The sequence below is a fragment of the Paramormyrops kingsleyae genome, chromosome 13, assembly GCF_048594095.1.
Source record: "Paramormyrops kingsleyae isolate MSU_618 chromosome 13, PKINGS_0.4, whole genome shotgun sequence".
Taxonomy (NCBI): domain Eukaryota; kingdom Metazoa; phylum Chordata; class Actinopteri; order Osteoglossiformes; family Mormyridae; genus Paramormyrops; species Paramormyrops kingsleyae.
In genome coordinates this window covers 8,011,627-8,032,822 of record NC_132809.1, presented here as the reverse complement: position 1 = coordinate 8,032,822, position 21,196 = coordinate 8,011,627, and the positions used below count along the sequence as shown (strand labels likewise).

General features: G+C 40.2%; 1 long non-coding RNA gene across 1 annotated transcript; it reads right to left on the bottom strand.

Annotated features, from left to right (window-relative positions):
- Nucleotides 1–321: 321 nt before the first annotated feature.
- On the bottom strand, nt 322–20,307 carry LOC111833979 (uncharacterized). Its single transcript, XR_011982171.1, has 3 exons — nt 20,182–20,307; nt 1,708–1,796; nt 322–1,463 (listed from the first exon to the last, which is right to left on the bottom strand). It is a non-coding gene; the product is annotated as an uncharacterized lncRNA (long non-coding RNA).
- Nucleotides 20,308–21,196: the final 889 nt, after the last annotated feature.

Genomic DNA, 21,196 nt, shown 5'->3' with positions numbered 1-21,196 from the left:
TCCCTCCCTCATTCCAATGCATATAGGTGAATCCAGACCTGTAAAGTACCCATTTTGCATACCCTACATTAGGCTGCCAGCCCATCCAGGTTCTACCTCCAACCTGCACCCCTTGCAGCCTGGGAGCCCCCCCATCCTGAATCGCCCCCACTCCTCAATCCCCCATCCCAACAACCCTGCATTATAAAAGTGGCTGACAGATGGATGTTATTTGTGAGGAATCATACAGACTTTGATGCCAAGGAAATACTGTATGTAACCTAAATAAACGTATTCTTAACCACCAAATTACAGAACACAGAAATGGTGTGTAACACTATATAAGTTATATGCTCAAATATTTATTTCAGTTGGGTTTAGCTGACCTTAAACATTTTCCAAGTTTCCCCAGTCCTGCAGCATTAAAAATGAATGCTCTTATATTTAATTCAGTGACTCACAATTTATGTTTCTGCTTCAAGTGTGATATTAATAATTCCACTTAAAGCCCAATTTATATTTACATGAAACAAACAAAGCTGGATGTGCACACACCCACACCCACACACACACAGGTTTTCTTTGCCTAAATCGCTTTCCAGCTCTGTATTTTCACCGTACTATGGAATTTGCATAAACACAAATGTGAATATTTAAAAAGCTGTTGTTTAACAGAAACATATTAAACTTATAAAAACATATTTCAGAACCAAAATATGGCAACCTGAAAACCATGTTTTCTGTGATTATTACTGTTGCATCAAAAACAAGCTGTATTACAAAAATATCTGGATTTTTTCCCCCCTCAGTACCTCAGTATATGGACTCCTCTGGCACCATGCATATACAAAAAGGAGACTGCAAGCTTCTAAATTTATCCAAAACACTATTGAGAAGTTTTATATTAATTGGAAGATACCCAGTTTTTAATCTTCTGTCACCCTGGAAAGATACTGACTTAATCGGTTTTCTTAAAAAGGTGAATATGAGACATATTTCCAGGTACCACTGAGGGGGCACTACCCCTGCCTGTTATCTGACATGTGGGGTATTTTGATCTGTCGTTCCTGGCAGTGCTAGGCCACAGGCATTTTAAAACAACATCCCTTATGCCTGAATAATTAGCATGATTTACATTTCTGTAAAATCTGATTCACAGGAAATGTGCCTTTATTTACCCTCTAACTGACTTCACTCTGCCAAGCCTTAAGCCTGCAGAAGTACCACACAGGCGAGGCTGCTAACAGTTGCCATACAAGGAGAAGTGATTGCGAAGGATGGAGAGCTAAAAGGAGAAGTTATCTTCGCTCCCGCATCAATGCGACAAGACGTTTTGTTGAGCGCAAATGCGGTAAACACAGCTGCGGCCTTTGAGGCAGGCCTCTCCTCCATTACAGACGAGCTCCTTCAGAATATGACTGGGAGGCGGTGCTCTAATAAGGCTGAAACACCTCATCCCAGGATTCTGAAGCTGGGAAACCTAACTTGGGGAAAGCAAAGAGGCTGAATGAAAGGACGTTTTAAACACAGCTTTCCTCACGGCATCAAAATAAGTGATTCTTACTTTAAGGCATTTCTGACTGCAATCAAAATATAATGATTTACTCAAAAAAGACCTATATATACTGTGTGTGTGTGTGTGTGTATATATATATATATATATAAAAATCAATTTGTGTTTTGGTTTTAATATAAAAAGCAGTCTATCCATTTCCAATAACTGCTTACCCAATATGGGCTTGTGGCAGTCCTGGCACCAATCCCAGAAAGCACAGGGCACACGACGGGGCACCCTGGATGACATCGCCCAACTGCCTCTAAATATAAAAATACAAAATATCAAAACAAGAGATTTAGTCGCCAGTTATCAGATTTTATCAGCAAACATGGTGCTGGTTTGCAGAACAGGCATCAGCGTATAAGACAATACTACCTTGGTGTTCCCAAATAAAACAGCAGCCCTCTGTGTTTCATGTACCTATAACCTTCAGAATGTACACTATAATTCAAGAAAGATGTTCACTAGTGCATTTCTGGAGTCATAGGCAAACACAGTCAAACCAGCTGGGATGCCTAGGTCAGCTTTACAGTTCCTGTCACAAAAGGATGGTTCTGATTTAATAAACCGGACCCTAAATCTACTGGATCCTGTATGGCCTCAGGTGGAGAGCTGAAAATCATGAACGTCGCAGCAAGTCCACATCTGAAAATCTAATCTGTGTCTTATATCTAATAGAACAATCACAGTAAACATTGAAATTCCATCCGGAGTCGAATCCGAAATTGATCACAATGAAAGCTCCAAACACTGCCATGCTATTCTCTAACCATATTGTGTGAGAGACTGTAACCCTATAAAATACTGCTCATGTCCCAAAACTGCACACCCTGGAGCTTATTTCAGGAAGCACAAGGTGTGAGGTATGGTGCACGCTAGAAAGGACAGTGTCCTTCTCAAGGCACATGCAGAGACAAAAGGACAGTTTTGTTACACCAGTTTAATGAAACAGTCTTTGGACATGCAGGACAAGGACACCCACCAAGGGGACTCCATTTTAATTTCTTACTCCTATCAGTGTGGCTTTTCCTTTGCTTATTGTAGCCTCCCTTTCTCTCCATTGGTCTTTGTCACTGAGCCAGAGCAGACTGCTGGCTACCATCTGGGGGGGGGGGGGGCAGTGTCACTCTGCCTCCGCTTTCTGCCCCCTTTCTTATCGCCATCAAAGGTGGATCGGATATCCTGTGGCATCACTTCCCAAGTTACAGAAAGCAAGCTGGGCAGACGTGTCTCTTTTGTTCGGACGCAGCCACACCTGCACTGATGTACAGTGCAGCGTTACTAAAGGCAGACTGACAAAAAAAAATCCGCTTTTATTAGGCACATTAAAGAAAAAGGTAAGAGATGCTTTACCTCCCATTACTATTAAAGCTCATTTACGTCAGTTATGCATGCCACCTACTTAGTAAAATCAATCAAACATAAAAAAAACAGTTTTAATTCGCAACAAGATACAGAAGTTATAAGGCCAACTTGCAATTCATATTCAGCAACATGATGGAAGCCTGTTACTTGTGTCAATATGATCTTTACAAATGCTATACAAAAAATATAGAAAATAAGCAATACAAAATAGTATATACTTCTGGATTGTGTTGTGCTTCTAGCTGCAGGGTATTATGTAGAAAAAGGTACATTTGTCCCTGGATGAGAAGCACCAGCATAAGCTTTGTATCCTGACAATTTTCACTTCAAGATATGTGCGATCAAAAAAAAGAAAAACACAACAACAACAACACTGACATATCATTGGCCTCTGTGTGCAATATGGGGGTTTTGTTCTTTTGTTTTTTTCTTTTTTCTTTTCAAACCATTCCTTGCAGGCGGTGCCTTGGGAGCAGCTAAACAAGGACAATCTACAAGCGGCCTCGCAGTTATTTTGACACCGACAAGGTATCAGAAGAATCTCTCTCAAACGAAACCCCTCCAGAAAGTTGTTAGCCAGAAAATAGCGGCCAAAGGGGGCAGCTAGACTGTTCGATTCATGAGCTAAAGGAAACCAGAGTGAAAACATGCAGTTTTGTTGTCTTGAATCTTTCATGGACACAAAAAAATAGGATTAAATGTATATTGAAGTCCTCCAACTCATTGCTAGTTCAGTGAATATGGACACATTGAAACACTCAGACACAGGCTTCAGAAGTGACTTGCTCTCTTTAAAAGGTAAGCATTTTTGTCAATAAAACGAAAAATTTGATATACTTGATCAGCCGTTATCTCATAAGCATTCAACTCCCTTGTCTGCGGCTCCAGCTAAGGTTCTGCCAGTTTACTCATGAGGTCATTCTAAAACTTAAGATAAACTCATCTGTGATCAATTAAGCCCATCATTAGAAAATTCATAAAATACAGAACCACCTAAACTCTTCATGGCATAGGGCGTCCTCCCAACTGAGAAAAAGGACGTGCTTGTCAGAGGAGTGACCCGAGAGCCAGTGTTCACCTGACAGAAACAGACTTCTGCATCTTAGATGGGAGAACCTGTCCAGTGGACAACAGATGTCACCTCTATGTGCCAAAGGGTAAGCAAAATTCCCCACTGGTGAAAAGATCACTTTAAGACATGCCTGAAGTGTTCAAGAAGACATGCTGCAGAGTCCGCTATCATATGGAAAAAGAATTTGCAGTATGATGAAAACAAAACTGAATGTTTGGCACAAGAATAACACAGCTCATCTGCCAACACCTTCACTACAGTAAAGTATGGCTCTGTCTGTATCTATTACAGAGGGATGCCTTTTAGCTATAGGGACCTGGGAACATGTCAAGATAGAGAGAACAAAGATTGGAGCCAAATGCAGTCAAATCCTAGAGGAGAAGCTGATAGTCAGAAAGAGATTGGGGCGGAGATTTACATTTCAATGGAGAACAAAACCAGAGCTTACAGGCAAAACAGTGCTGTGATGGCTATGGTATGAGAAGGTGAAGGTCCCGGTGCCGGCCCAAACGAAGTTCATACTTGAATCCTATTCAAAACAGGAGGGTAAATTCACTGAAGTTCCCCATCTGTGTTGACAGAACTGTTTCTCACTTTACCCGCTATAATTTCTGCCACACAAAGCAGACTGATACAGGTAAACATTCTGATGTGTAGCAGGAATGTTTAAAAGATGGCATCTTGAAGAGTTAGAAATGTTTTGTGAGAAGTACTGTATATTACCCTAATCACCTGTAAATGTGATTCAATGCACAATAAAACTGTGGAACTTAAAATGAATGAGTTTCAACAACAACAAAAAAAATCTAATGAGAGTGACAGAGTTTAGATCACCTGCAGTGTTAAGACATTTAAGACACTTAATGGACATTTATCCACCAGATCAGGCCTCAACAGTTTTGTTGATTTTCAGCTGAATCCTTTCCACCTCATATAGGGAGCATTGTTGTTGTTGTGACATGTACACGGATTCGGACAGGATACCTCAGGGCATGATGGGATAGGCGTTCTGGATTTTCTGCTCTCCTGCACATTGTGCTTTTCTACTTCCTGTACTTGAAAGCTGTTTGCATGACTCACTTCATTTATTCATAAGTGATGTTTTAACTAACTTACAGCACCAGTCAAAAGTTTGGACACAGCAGGCTGCTTACAAAGGAGAGTGATAGTGTTGCATCACATGACCTGGCCACCTGACCTAAACATAGAAGAAATGGTTTATGAGGAGTATGACCAGAGAGTGAAGGAAAAGTGGTGACTGAGAGCTCAGAATATGGGGGACCTCCTTCAGACAGCTGGAAAAGCATCCAAGGAGGCCACCTCATGAAACTGGCATGGAGGAGAAAGTAGGGCCAGCCATGCATTTACATTTATTTTTACTTAGACGCTTTTCACAAAAGCAACAAACAAGTGAAGCAAACAGCACATTACAAACACACATGCTGTTAAGGAGTCCAGCAAGTATGAGTGCAGCTAGGTTGAGCTTCCAGTCAATGTCGAGGTACAGGAGTAAGCAATGTTATTTTGTAGTGATCAATGTACATGTTTTTTAAAATAAAGCTCTGCAATTTTTTGAGTGCACATATTTGTGAACATCTGTTTTGTGTTTCCAAGTTATGTCAAACATAGTCTCGAATGATAATATGCAAATCTTTCAACTATTACAAGATTTTGTGTCTTGCAAAAACATTTCATACCACTTTACTGACGAATAATTTTTTTCATGTTGCAAGATATGTGAAGAGACTTAAGGCTTGATAACATACGATCATTGCTCTGGCCGGTAAAATGTTAAGACCCAAAGGAATTGTCAAAATAAAATTTAATTACAAAATGTATTCAATATAAATGCATGTCACACATATTAAAATTGCTGAAGGAAAGGTACAACACATGGCCACAATTCTGCTAAATGGCGTTCATATTAACACATCCAATTAATTTGTAATGGATCCTTGAAATGGATCCTTGTAATGGATCCTTGTAATATACCCCGGTATGTACTCTTCTGATCCAGCCTTGATTATTTTACTTTAGTATAATTAACCGTTTTGTCAAACAAAATGTGTTTCTTAAGAAGATGTTTTAATTATCCTGATCTGTGGACTATGTATGAAATTTAAAATCTGTTTATTAAGATAATTTGGGCACAACTATCTTTCCAGTTTACAAATAAATGATAGCAATCACTTAATGCTTGACGGTATACCAGTTCATCCAGTATACTGGTTTTTATGTACCGTATGAGTTTTTCATACAGTCAGGACCATAAATATTTGGACAGAGACAAAGTTTTTCAATTTGTAAGTTCTGTACATTATCACAATAAATAAAAAAAAAAAACAAGTCAGATGCAGTTGAAGTGCAGACTTTCAGCTTTAATTCAGTGGGTAAAACAAAAAAATTGCATAAAAATTTGGGGAACTAAAGTAATTTTTCTACACAATCCCCTCCTTTCAGGGGCTCATAAGTAATTGGATAAATTAATATAACTGCAAATAAAATGTTCAATTCTAATACTTAGTTGAAACCCCTTTGCAGGCAATGACTGCCTGAAGTCTTGAACTCATGGACATGACCAGACGCTGGGTTTCCTCCTTTTTAATGCTCTGCCAGGCCTTTACTGCAGCAGCTTTCAGTTGATGTTTGTTTGAGGGTCTTTCTGTCTGTAGTTTAGTCTTTAGCAAGTGAAATGCATGCTCAGTGGGGTTGAGATCAGGTGACTGACTTGGTCACTTGAGAATATTCCACTTCTATGCTTTAATAAAGTCCTGGGTTGCTTTTGCTGTGTGTTTTGGGTCATTCTCCATCTGTATTATGAAATGCCACCCAATCAATTTGACTGGATTTGAGCAGACATGATGTCTCTGAACACCTCAGCATTCACTCGGCTGCTTCCATCCTGTGTCATGTCATCATGAAACACTAAAGACCCAGTGCCACTGGCAGCCATGCACGCCCAAGCCATCACACTGCCTCCACCATGTTTTACAGATTATGTTGTGTTCTTTGGATCATAAGCTGTTCCAGCCCTTCTCCATACTTTTTTTCTTTCCATCATTCTGATACAGGTTGATCTTGGTTTCATCTGACCAAAGAATGCTGTTCCAGAACTGTGCTGGCTTTTTAGATGTTTTTTTGCAAAGTCCTATCTAGCCTCTCTATTCTTAAGGCTTATGGGTGGCTTACATCTTTCAGTGAACCCTCTGTATTTGCTTTCATGCAGTCTTCTCTTCATGGTAGACTTGGATATTGATACGCCTGCCTCCTGGAGGGTGTTGTTCACTTGGTTGGCTGTTACGAAGGGGTTTCTCTTCACCATGGAAATGATTCTGCGATCATCCACCACTGTTGTCGTCCGTGGACGTCCAGGCATTTTTGCGTTGCTGAGTTCACCAATGCTTTCTTTCTTTCAAAGGATGTACCAAACTGTGTATTTTGCCACTCCTAATGTTGTGGCAATTTCTCGAATAGTTTTCCTCTGTTTTCTCTGCCTAAGGATGGCCTGTTTCACCTGCATACTGAGCTCCTTTGACCGCATGTTGTATGTTCATACCTCAATCTTCCAAATGCAAACAAGACACCTCAAATCAACTCCAGGCCTTTTATCTGCTTAAGTGATAATGAAAGAACGGAGGAATTGCCCACACCTGTCCATGAAATAGCTTTTAAGTGAATTGTCCAATTACTTCTGGCCCCTTTAAAAAGAGAATGGCACATGTTAACAAGCTGAAACTGCTAAACCCTTCATCCAATTTGAATGTGGATATGCTAAAATGAAATCTGAGAGTCTGCACTTTATGTCCATGCCCATTGTATAACTTCAATTAGAATATATTTCAGTAAACAGGTAAAATAGTAAAACTTGTGTCAGTGTCCAAATATATATGGACCTAACTGTATACCGCCACACAATACCATTGCTGAAACAATATCTGTAACTCTTCAGAAAATTAGGCCTATATAATATTGTTCGCTGCTAGAAGCACTATGGATGAGACAGGACCCCTGTTAACTATGTGCACCTTTCCTACTAACAGTCATAACATAATCTCAAATATTATCGGGTTACAATAAACATTAAAATCTGTCAGTTAAATAAACGTTGTTACCAAACTATACGTACGATAATAATCTAATAAAACACGTGGGTTAAATTGTTTATATTTATTTGAATTTTTCCATCTATTATCATTTCCAATGATAATGTTACCTGCAACCTTACCGAACGTGAACTAAATTTCAAGTAATGGTGGTGTCTCGTGCCACTGGCCTATTGCTGTCTCAGTATCTCCGAGTCCCAGTATCAAACACAGAACTAATTCCAAATGTATTTTATTTATGAGTTCAGCAGCAGCCCATGTAAATAAGATTTTTTTATTATTTCTGTATACAATTGTAAACTTCCTGGAGCAATCTGATTGGATATCGAACCAAAGGGTAATAAATTGATCCCCTTTGGATCTTTTCTGAAAAGTTTGAAAATTAAGTTCATTTTGAAACAGTACATAACACTACAGGGAGGCCATAAATGCAGGGATGTTAGGAGAATTTCGTGGGCCACTGACAGGGGCCCTAAAAGACTGAAACATAATTGTCTGGTCTGCATCGCGGGCCCAATATGATACATTACATGGGGCCCGAAACCTTAATGTAATATCCTGTGCTGCATTAAAGTACAAAACTGTGCAAAAGTCTTAGGCTACCAAAGAAATTTATTCTTAAATGAACTTTATGGCGTTATGATTTTATGAGTTAGTTTAACCATTTCAAAACATCTCTCTTCATTACCATACCCATCCATCCATTTTGTATACCCACTTGTCCTATACAGGGTCGCAGGGGTCTGGAGTCAATCCATGTCTGCCTAATCAATACCTCAATACGTTATTTAACTAACTTAATTAAGTAGCCCTTAATTTGAAAGTAGCACAGGCTATCAGTCCTTCCTGAAATAAAATGCTTACAACACCCATACATCTTGCACAAACATACCCAAACATGTTCTATAGTCACAATTCTAACCAAACACAAACTGATTTCTACAAGTTTTACCTACAAGGATAAATAAACTCGAACTGCAAGCAAACTGGCGATCTCAGACATACTAATGTGAATTTCCCTTGGCATTCTTGACTTCTGCCCATGGTCAACCGCGTTATTTTGAAATACCCCTTGGCATCAATCATTTGAAATCTTGTCTGAATCGGTTCAGTGACCACTTCGATTGGTCAACTTTTTCCACGCCACCTCTAGTTTACCCAGTAAAATAAACCATTTCAAAACAGATAAAAAAAAAAACAGTGGCAAATAAATAAAACAGTGGAGGATGGTCATTTTTTAAAATAGGGGAGGCACACTGGACAGTTGGCAGCATGACCAAAAAAATGCCTTTTTTTCGTACTTTAGTAGGCCAGCTACTTATAGGTAAATTCTGCTCTCCTTCATCAAAGCACTTCTTTAGAATGAAATCAACATTAGCTGCAGTGTCTGCCATGTTGTTCTAAGCCTCTGGCACAGCTTGAACACACAACTAACTACCAAACTAGTCTACTAAAATTTACCGAATTTGAAAATTAAACAAACGATCAAACTCAAAATTCAGTAGTAATTGTTTTACTTACAATATTTACAAATGAGAATGGCTAAAAATGACATGTGAAATGATAAAATATCACTCCCGGTTTCAACAAAAGGCACAACTATATGCGACAGAAGGAATGAATATTGCAAGCCAACTCTGCCGACACCATGTGAAAGTTGTGAGCATTAATGTTACTCGTAGTAAATCCTGTCTTGTGCAGAGAAGCCTTGCTTCCAAGCAGGTCTAACAGACTCCAAGTCTATCTGTCAATTAATTAATGTTACCTGAGCAAAACCCATAGCTGTGTCTGAATGTAGCCTTAGAAGGGTGCAGCCCCTGAATTCGTATACAGTCTATGTGTGAAGATCTCACAGACTCCCAGACAAGCACGGCATCCAGGTGGGATCTGATAACACATCAACGAGGCATATTGACCAATAAGCTTCCATCTATTCTCCATTTAGACAAAGCATGCAAGAATATTCCATAAACTTTCATTGACTTTCCTTTCCTGGATTCAAAGGGACAATTATAATCAATGCTGTGGTTAAATTAGCAAGACATATTGCACCTTTAATCACAAATAAAAAGAATATGCATTGATACATTGACCAATTCAATTCCTTTGGCAATTTTATGGGGGGAGCTGGGCTGCCTGTGTAGTCTTAGAGCAATTGCAGGTAAAATAAAAGCATAAAAAAGTGCCTTATCTGTGTGTAATTGTAGTATTTTTTGTTAATTCCATTCCTGGCTTTGCATCCTTTGTTTTAAAGGTCATTCCAGGCAATTTCCAGTTACGTTATTCATGCAACCAAACAAGAAGTACACAGTCCGACTCGCAGCCATATTGTAATGCTAGAAAATTTTATTAATATTTTTATTTAAGTGGTTTTATGTCTGGATGATGTTGTTTTTTAATGGTTGGAAACTTGTGTACTAGGATTATTAAGTCAGTTCTGGCTGGATTTTTTATATGCTACATGTATGATGGTTTTTATTGAATTTTTTGAAGTCTGGAAACTAGCAGCCGTTCTGGAGACAGGTGGGGGCAGGGTAGAGCTGGATGTGAAATTTAGCACATACATGGAATAGCTGAGGTGCTCCTGAGGAGAGGGTTGGGAACCGAAGTGGTGTTGTTCTAGCCATCCAGCAAGACATCGGTAACTTTTTGGAGAACAGGAGAAATTCTTGTTCTCTTACAATGTGTTCTTGGTCATGTATTGCATCCTAATGTTAAATTGTGGTTTTTCTGAGTAAATATACACTGATTTCCCAAATAAATAACTTTAAACATTTCCTTTGACTGCTTAAGACTTTTTGCACAGTGCTGATTATGACCCATGTATGAATCTCTTAAATTAATTGAAAATCTCTTAAATCTCTGTAGTGAAAAGCCTTTCAAGGCCCTGCTTGATCAAACGTTGACCCACAAACATAGATTTGATTGCTGCAGCCATAAAGTTCATGCAGGAATAAAAAGAGAAGTCTGATAGTTCAAGACTTTAGATGCTCACCTCAGTAGAAAGGAAAGAATAGAAAAATCAGAAAACAGCCCAGTTCACTGTATCAAGTGTTTTGCAGTGATGGTTCAAAGTGAAAAGAGAGCTTTATCCTACAGCCTATCCTTCTGGCTTATAAGGGTTATACACAAAATATTATAAGGTTTAAGGTGTATGCTAGTTAGAATCTGGCATTCAGTGCCAATTTTTCACAACATGTTACATTGGGAACTGAAGGACATCTTTTGCACTACATAGATATGGTGCCCCAAGTTTTTATGAAGTATTAGTTTTTCTTGTTTAATAGAACTTCTTAACACCATTTGCAAAGGATTATACTAGATTAAAGGACAGCTACCTCATTCAGGTTTCACGGACCCCCCGTTCATGCATTGAATAACGTAATAGCAAAAACAATTACACCTAGAAGCAGAAGGGCCACCATTCAAAATCCTAAAAATATAGAATTAAGAGCCTTCTTACCAAATATCCAGTCTAAAAAGGCATTTTACTGCTAATTGTGTTGAATCTAAAAACCACTGAATGAGTGGACTTCTAAAATCCTCACTCATGAAGAGCTTTGAGTGTATGTCATACAATGTAAATTATGCAACTGAAAAATAAAGTTTTATAGGTAATCTTTCCAGTTACCAACACAGAAATTTTGGCAGTACCTGAATTTTATGAAGGAAAATGCAGGCACTGGGTTTTGATTTGTACAGTGATTTTAGCCAATAAGGATACTTGAAAGTAACTATTCACACTAATTATCTTGCACAGACAACATTGTAAATACAATTCAGTGCATGATTTGCATGGTAATAGTCTGTATACAGTAACATTATTTCATTAAGTATTTGTTAAGAACATTATGCACCCATTAGCAGTTCATATTGTAAGTTTGACAGTATGCCAATAATGGATGTTTGCTTGAAGACTTAATTAATGTTATGTATTAGCTTTTGTGAGGCTGTAATACTAAGAGCAAATAAACTCGGGATTATATTTTGCTTGCATTCCCAAGTTTGTAAATATTTTACTGCTTTGTTCCTGATTTAAAATTGAACTCTGCACCCCAATTTAAGAAACCAACAGCTATAAAGGCAGCAGTGTGAGCAGCAGGAGTCAGTCTATGGCAGCTGTAGACCTTCCTGTTTCTGCCATCTGCTTATATTAGAGCACAAGCCTCATTAATTATTCATGAGCGCCTCTCATTCCATGTTACACCTATGACACGGAATAGATCAACCTCAAATACGATGAATAAACGGCACCCTCTAAAGGCACAGCAGAAACAGAAGCTCCAGCATGTACTGACCTTTCATATTAAATCAATGACAGAATACAAGAGACAGGCCTCCAGAGAAAGACAGCCCCACCTTGGTCAGGAGGACTCAGATTTTGTACCATAGATGTTCTTGGAGTCCAGGTGCAGGCAACAGAGGGTCTGGCCACTCACTTTCCCATGCATGTTCTTCTAGCACCAGCGTTGTGTTCCACACTGCAATGAAACTTCATCCGCTGCCAGTGCGCCACACACTCTTTCTCAATCCCCCTATCCAGTATGACACAGTTTCTTTTAGGGCTACATGATATTGGAAAAATGTCAACAATCATGATGTGATTTTTTTTTTTTTTTTGTGATAAATACTGCAATATTTATATAGCAAAAAAAGAAGTTCAACATTTACCCAAAATTGTAACCGAATAGAACTTATCTCACAGGCTGTATTAGCAAATAAGTTTCCATGTTTCTGTGAGTTGTGAGGACAACCCTATTGAAAAAAACAGCTAAAAACCAGCTTCTGCTGGTAGCTGGGTTTTGCTGGTCATGTCCCAGCTCTTGCTGCTGTTTGATGGCTTAGCTGGGTGGGTCACCAGTTGGTCATGCTGATATGGCTAGCTTATGAAGCTGGTCATACTGGTATTAAACAGTTAAACCATCAAACCATCATGCGAAACCATACCTTAAGCTGGTCAACTGGAGAGCCCATACAGAGCTCATGCAAATCACATGCGTTAAACTTTAAACTGTTTTTTTATACATCTACTAGATAATCTTGAAAATGAGCAATCATTGAAACTGCAAAAAGTAAAAATGAGTAAAAATGTTTTAGCCAAACTTATACTCCTGCACTGTAATGTCTGGACATGTATGGAAAAAACCTGATCTCAATCTAGCAGATCCTCACGATGCAGGTTTGATGTGAGAAATGATGTTGATATCAATATTAGTGCGGGGCGGTATACCAGTTCATACCGAAAACCATTTTTTATTATTCTTATGATATGAATTTTTCTTATATCGCAATACCGGTTTAAATAGCCTACACAACGTTCGGAAAATGGTGCAGCTGGAAACTGTTTAAGGGGGGACCTTATTCACTACTGCACCGCTAAAATTCTCAGATACTAATTGATATTATAAAGTAGTATCTGATTAGATACTCATTTTCACCATTATTAATACCAACAGTGCAGTTCTTGCCTCATTCACCACACTTCACACAGCACCACTACAGCACAGGCGCGAGTGCATGCTTGCACACACACACACACACACACACACACACACACACACACACACACACACACACACACACACACACACACACACACACACACACACACACACTCGCGCAGCTCCTCCCCTCCTCTCCTCTCAATAGCCGCTGAACGCATTCGCGCTGGTTAACACACATATACCGAGTAGGCCGAACATGGCATATTCTACAGTTGAAGGCACTTCGCAAGCTGCTTTAGTAACCAAAAAAAACGCAAGAGTGCCGTTTGGAAGCATTTTGCAGACGAGCATGGGAAGGCTAAGGATGTCGATAAGCCTCTATGCAAACAGTGCTACAAAGTTGTGGCAACGAAGTCAAGTAGCACGTCAAACCTGGCGATCTTAAAGACCAACATCCCGGTCTTTATGAGAAATTTTGCGAGGTCAGTAAAGTTCGCGTTCCAGTAACATTGAACTATTAAACATTTAGCAAAAATGTTAATTTGGCCGGCGCACACCTTAACATTAGCCGTTTATGTATAAGCAGTTAGCCAACAATGTTATCATTAAGGTAGCGGATAGGCGAAATGGCTAATAATAAAATAATTTAGTTAATGTGTGGACAATGCAAAAACGTAAAACAAAAATGTGTCCTGTAAAATCCTAGAAAAAGTGGTAAATGCCCAGTCATACTTAAAAAAAAAAAACCTCCGTATACCGTGAAACCGATATAACTTAGAAAAATACCGTGATATAAATTTTTGGTCATACCGCCCAGCTCTAATCAATATACATATAATTAATGTATTAAATCCCTATCTGATATCTGACAGACTTTTCGTGTAGCCTATAGATTACACATAGAAAATGAGAGTTTTCCTTTTGTAATAAGCAGCAAATAAGTTGTAGCATGATGTGATTAAATTTCTCTTAACATCACACATTCTGCAATGTGATTATCGTGCATGTGCACATCACAATGACACTGTCTTCTTTACTGTAATTCCTCAAATACACCGCAGCCTCTTCAGTTAGCCTATTTAGTTTCATAGTTTCCAAAGATTTAATAAAAATCGATCTATCCATTTTCGTTACACCTGCTTTTCCAGGGCAGGTTAACTAGGATGGTGCCTAGTGCGTTATAGCATTTAGATGCATATATCTATGTACAGTTTCACTCCTCAATTGCTTCAACTGTCAATATCAGGCTCGTATGGAGGGGGGGGGGGGAGGTTGGGGATGCCAGAGCACCTACCCATTTCGCCAGAACAGTTGAAAGTGCCTTCCTTTTGCACTTCTAACAACTACCCCTCTTCAATAGCCCATGATCGCAACAAATGTACCAGTGGGGATTCGGCCACCCCCTTAGCAAAAAGTCTGTTCAAGGCCCTGATCAAAACACATGACAGGCAGGTTCCTACTCCTCATGTCCCGCCCATCAGCATTAAAGAGCCTGGTCTTCAGTGAGTCCTGACCCTTCCCTTGGCTCAGTTTTGAGCTCTGTCAGATCAGCTGTGCCCATACACGGACCCCAGCATCTGCACGGCCTCAAGGTGCTGCACAGACGTTTCTTCTGGCTATTTCACCTCCCTGCTACAGTCCTAAAGGCATGTGATTAGGCTATTTAGAGTTAGTGTGTGGTGAGTGTGCACCCTGTGTGACTGACACCGCATGCAGAGCATCCCCTGCCTGGAGGCATGCTACATGGAATGGGCTCCAGACTCAGTGTGATCTTGTACTGGGTATGGATTATGGATGGATGTACCAGGATCTCCCAACATGCTGACAGTGACAGATAACGCGATCAAACCCCCAGCAATCTGGCACTCTTAATCATCTATTTAATGATGATTGCCGATTTCAGGCTTCCGGCATACAGTATAGCTCTAACCAGTTGAATTAACCCGATTTGCAAATATTATGCAGATTCACTCTTGCATTAGTCAGATGTGTAAAACTGTAAGTGAGTCCGTTTGATAACTGGGGGGCGAAGGGGGGGGGGGGTGGTGGGGCTGCTACTGCCTGTACAGGGTGTTTAAAATGCTATCCAGCTCCCGAATGTTGATCTTCAGAAAGAACATGGTAAACAAACAGCATGAACTCAGAAATGAGCCCACAGTGTGAGGGCTGTGTAAATGACTGCTTACTTATTAGAGCTTGAGCAAACTGGGGAAAAAAACAAAAATAAAAAAATAAAATATACATACATTTAAATATAGATGTAGTTAATTATAGAACAAGAAAAGCAAACATTTTGATTGGATTGACGTGAGGTTTAACTTGTGATTAATCAGAGCCTCTGGCTCTTTGCACGCAATCCTCATGTTGCCAATTTACATATGAAATTACAGAGGCTCACTGACAAGAAACATTACAATTTCTATCACTGACCTGAGTATAAGCACAAGTGACGTTTTTTTCAATCATATTATTTTCCAAAATATTATTTCACAAAGTAAATAAAGAGCATATGAAACACAAATCGGTTGTGCTGCATTAGGAGGCTGCGGTCCTGTTCCCTTAACATCTGCATTCCTAACAAAAGGCCTTTGTCAGCTGTACGCACCAGCTAATAAGCTATGCGGGCATAAATTCCATTATGATATTGCTTTTACTGCAGGAGGAACAGCAAGGCTGCAGTTTCCGGAAAATCTTACTCAGCTACAATTAAGGGGCCGTTAGGAACTTCTCCCAGTCTTCCTGCCCCTCTGACGGCACAGGGTAGGATTTTCCCTCTGCCTGTTCATTATCGTCAATAAGTCAACTACACCCTCTCTCTCATCGGCACATCGGCCATGCTAGGCACGCTCTCCTTCTGCAGTGTAAACCAATTTCACTTCTCTGCTGCAAGATGCTATTGAGCAACGCCCTGGGACTACAAGTCAGTCTGAATGGGAATGATTTATGGGAAAGAGCGGAATCTCCGCGTCCGTTCGGAGCGCTCTGCAGTATAACATAAACTCATTTATATTCCATATTGCCGTGCTGCTGTACTTAATATTCTCCTCAGTCCTCGGTGTCTATCTTATGCTGAATTTCACAGCATTAAGGTAAATGTTGCCCAGAGGTTTCAAGACAAGAAAAAACAATAACAACAAAAACAAACAGACTAATCAGACCACATTACCTCAGAACATAAAAGGCAGGTAATGCTACAGAGATATGATAAGAGTGAAACCTGCAGATGGGTTTTAGTTACTGGGAAGAGAGTTTGTGGTGCATGGCTCGGCCAGAAAAGTGCACTCAGTGTGTTTAACCTGATATTTTTAAACCTGTTACATGAATGAATCAATAATCAATGAATGAATCAATCATTCAATCCATCCACGCATCGTCTGTACTTATTCTGTCCTATTTGGGTCATGGGGGTCTGGAGCCAATGCTGCAAGCTACGGGAGCAAGGCAGTGAAAAATCCAGGATGGGGATTCAACCCATCTCAGGGTGTTAAATGAATAGTGAATTTAAATATCAGAATGTGTTTAAGACTAAACAAAAACTTGCAGCTATGTGTGCGCCTATATCTTAGTAGCTGTACATTCATAGAGATCTTCACAATTCAGTTTTTCCGAAGCAGCCTTTTCGCCATGTTTCTGTCTCGCTGCATCTGGCGCCGTGTTCTGTTTTAGCTCCGCGTAGCTGCCCCGAATTCCTGTTGCTATGTAAACATTCCCCCTACATGACGGTGATACGCTCGCTCGCAGTTGCATGACATGCAGATGGTGAGGTGCGGGCAGAAAACACTGAAAAGGCAGCGCTTGTCTCACGCATTGCAACAGAAAAGAGAAAGTGATTTTGACCCAGATCTACATAGCAGCATAATGGGCATGTTTCCATTTACAGTATATTGTAGCGTATTCCCACGAATGCTGAGAACTGTGTACTGTAACTATCCTGTGCAGGACATGGATGGCCAGCTTTGTTTTGCAATGATCCCACAAGAGGACCTCCAAGAAATGAGAAGATGCTGCAGTTCTGGGTAAGGCCACTGCCAGCAGGGACCACCTGAACTTTAAAAGGGTGTCCGTCAAAGACAGGGGTCTGTCAGCAGGCAGATCGATAAGCCCTTAGATGCTTTGTTTCATTAAACATTCCCCATTCCATCAAAAGGTTTGAGGGATCTAGCCCTGCTTTACTGAGGAGGTCATATTAACCAAAACGCCTCCACCCTCCATCCCACAACTAGCTCTGAAGTAGCACTTTCATGCCAAATTGTCTAATTGGCTACAAAAATCCTTTTGAGAGAGAGGGGAAAAAAACATGTTAGGTTAATAAGGCAATAGTAGGATTGTGGAGAGAAGTGTACTAGGAAATTGCGCACCCTCCCGCTGAGCAGTGCCAGGGGACATCGCAGACCCAGATGCGGTCCAGTGAAGAGAAGCAGGCCTGTTCGGAATTCCGGCACACGTGCAAAACGTAAGGATTACAATTCCCTTGACAAAATCATCTCAGCTCTCAGGAGGGAAAGGTATGCTTCAATAACTCCAATGTGAAGAATGTTTCCAAAATGTAAAGGTGAAAGAGGTGGGTTTTTATTTGCGACGGATTCGTGTAAATCACTGCACTCATCCAGTTTTGGAGGGAGAAGTGAGCACAATTTGCCCACTCAGTCCAGCTGCTCCACTTCTGTTTTAACAGCCCTGAGCAGAGATTGTTATAGCAGAGATCCACCACGGTGCTAGAACGCAAACTGAAAAGAATTACACCTTATTATAGACTATAGATATAGATCATATATGTTAACTATTCCTCCACTGAAAGTTATAAGGAAGATTTTCTCCATTGCAGTAGGAAAAACTATGCAAGTCTCTCCGGATTCCCAATCAGCATCTCAGTGTTACAACAGAAAAGTTTAATCAATACCTGAGGAAAGAGTAAAAGAATAAAACAAGAAAAATAACATTAAGGGGAGACTAAAGAATGTGACATTCCCGGTGTGCGAATGGGAGTTATTGTCTTTCCTCGTGGCATTGCCAGGTCCACTGCGATCTAGCTCAGAGGACGCTTTTTTTCTTTTTCCCTCGGGAGGGGGGTAAGGAATGTGGAGAAACTCAGGTATCCACAGAGAAGATGCTGGTTTAAAGAAAGAAAAAGAATCTGTCTTTGATGTGAAAAATACCAGCTTGGGCTTTGTTGCTTTGATGGGAAAATGTCAGCAAAGAGCAAACTAATTGTTGCTGTAAAATCTCCATGGAATGTCAGACAGCACATAGGCAAACACGCAGATTTTTTGACAGAATCCCGGGAAAAACTTGAGCTCTTAGACAAATAGTCTGTGTTTTTGCAAATTTCTAAATGTTTCAGACTGCTGGTGGTTGTTACGTGCCTTGTCTTGTTAAAAAAGGCCTTTTGAGACTTCTATGACATCACCATACTAAGGCCTCACAGGTCAGTAAAACCTGATATTAAAACATACGAACAATTTCAGGGTTTCGAAATCACACAGTTTTTGTTGCTGAATTTGGTTGAATGTTTGGTCAAGTTTTGTTTCTCTACCAGAATGCTAGTTTCACATTTTAATGTCCATATATTGGCCTAGTTTCACAGTTAAGTCTTTACGTTTAACTGTGCAGTTTTCAGTGCTTAAATATTACGGCACAGGATCAATGTCATTCATCATGAAGCTTTGATCACCTCCTTCCAGTGACACGATGACATCATGGAGTCCATGTGCAAAAGTCACGTTCATGTAGCAGCGTGAGAATGTATTACTCCATGCATTTCATATCCTGTGATATAACACAGCATAAGCAAGACACACTCCTTTTGCTGATGCTTTTAAAAATGAAGACTAAATACACAGATGCCATTTGTGAAACATTTTCAAATCTTCCTTCTTCAGAGTAAAACATTTGAACCGCTGTTGGACAGTCTTCCATGCCAACAAGAGCATGAAAAGAAAGAAAATGCACTCATCCTCATTTCGCTACTGCACTTGGAACTAATTAGGCATTATACCTGATGGTGTTGCATGCCTTACACCTCACATTTCTGCTAACCGGGAGCTGGGATGGAGCAAAAATGTGGACTGTTTGCGGGCCCCTGTGGACCGGATTAGGAAACACTGCCATCCATCAGGGGACTGGAATTAATATCGTAAAAGTGCCTTGTAATGATATGGAGTTATTTATGTCAACTGCAATGCAAAGTGGACACAGCCATATACACACTCGCATCGAGCCTTCAAATTGCTGAAACCGAAGGAAACCATTTGTCGTAACTATTTTTTGGCCTTGTTCTGGGAAACAGAGGTAACAAAGCACACAAAACGTAACCATAGTTACATATTTACAATATTGTAATCATAAAGTATCAGCATTCCCTTCTTCCTTCCCCATCATTTCAGAATTACCTTTGTTTAATTGCAGTGTCCAAAAATAAAGCTGGGACTCACACTAAATATAAAAACATCACAGCACAAGCTCAGATATCATCACACTTAATAATGTAATGGGCCAGCAAGGGCTTCACAGTGCCGCTTTGCTGGGATTTTGGCTCTGACTGAACAGATGTTTGCTTGCTGGATAAACCAGATATGTGGCAGTAAAAGGATATCGAGTTTAAACAATGCGGAGCTATAAAATGAATTAAGCCATCAGAGTTAATTAAAAACATCATCGCACCTGTTGTGAAGAGAGGAAAACAAATCGAAAGATGAGCAAACAGAAGCCGCAGCTGCCCCGGGGAATGTGGTGGGTAAGAGAGCAGGCGTGAGCGTTTGTCTCGCGGAGGGATCGCATCGCCTTGACATAAGGAGAGCTAAAAAGATGCCAGAGGAGCTGAATGCAGACCCAGGCTGGACATCATTATCCGAGCACCGCTGGACGGGAGATTTTCCAGGAGCCACTTATTATAGATGAGTCAGACATCAGTCTCTGTACTGGGGTGAGGCACGCTTCTGTGGGTCGAGCAGAGCATGGCGTTATTGCCTCATTCCAGACCGACGCCGGGCCGCAAACTGGCCACGGGAGACCCAGCGAGTGCAAATCGCAAGCGGAATAAACAGCGTAAATATAAATAATGGAATAAATGCGTATCACAGGGAGCATTGCCGGTATCTCGAAGGCCACACTGAGAGAGCTCTCTGAAGCACTCCTGTAGAGAATATAACCATGAGCACAAGCGAGGGTGCTGGTCTGTGAGAAAATGGATTGGCTTTTTTCTTGAATTGCTTGCACTGCTGTCATCGTTTGTTGGAGATAAAGAACACTGAAATATGAATCATTCCAGTGAATTCTCAGCGTAACGCCTACGGCGATCACATGCTTGATTCTATTGATTGAACACTACCACCTGGAATTACATTACCTCCATGAACATTATAAATATTGATACAGAATGAAGAACCAACAATGCTTTGGAATAATAAGGTGCCATATGTTATATTCATGTGGTTCTTGGGTATTCTGTACAGTTCATAGAACGCTGCATGCTACTGATGGACACTGCAATAAAACAAAAAATATACTGTATATATCCTTAGAAATGCAAAACAAACAGTTATTACCCAAGACAGATTGTTAGCTCTGCTTTTCTTGCCCTGCTTATGAAGTCCTTGTGTGTCTTTAGTTTCCATTTTTGCAAATACCATAATTACTGCTCTTATATTCTCAGTGGAGCTAAATCATAATAAACACC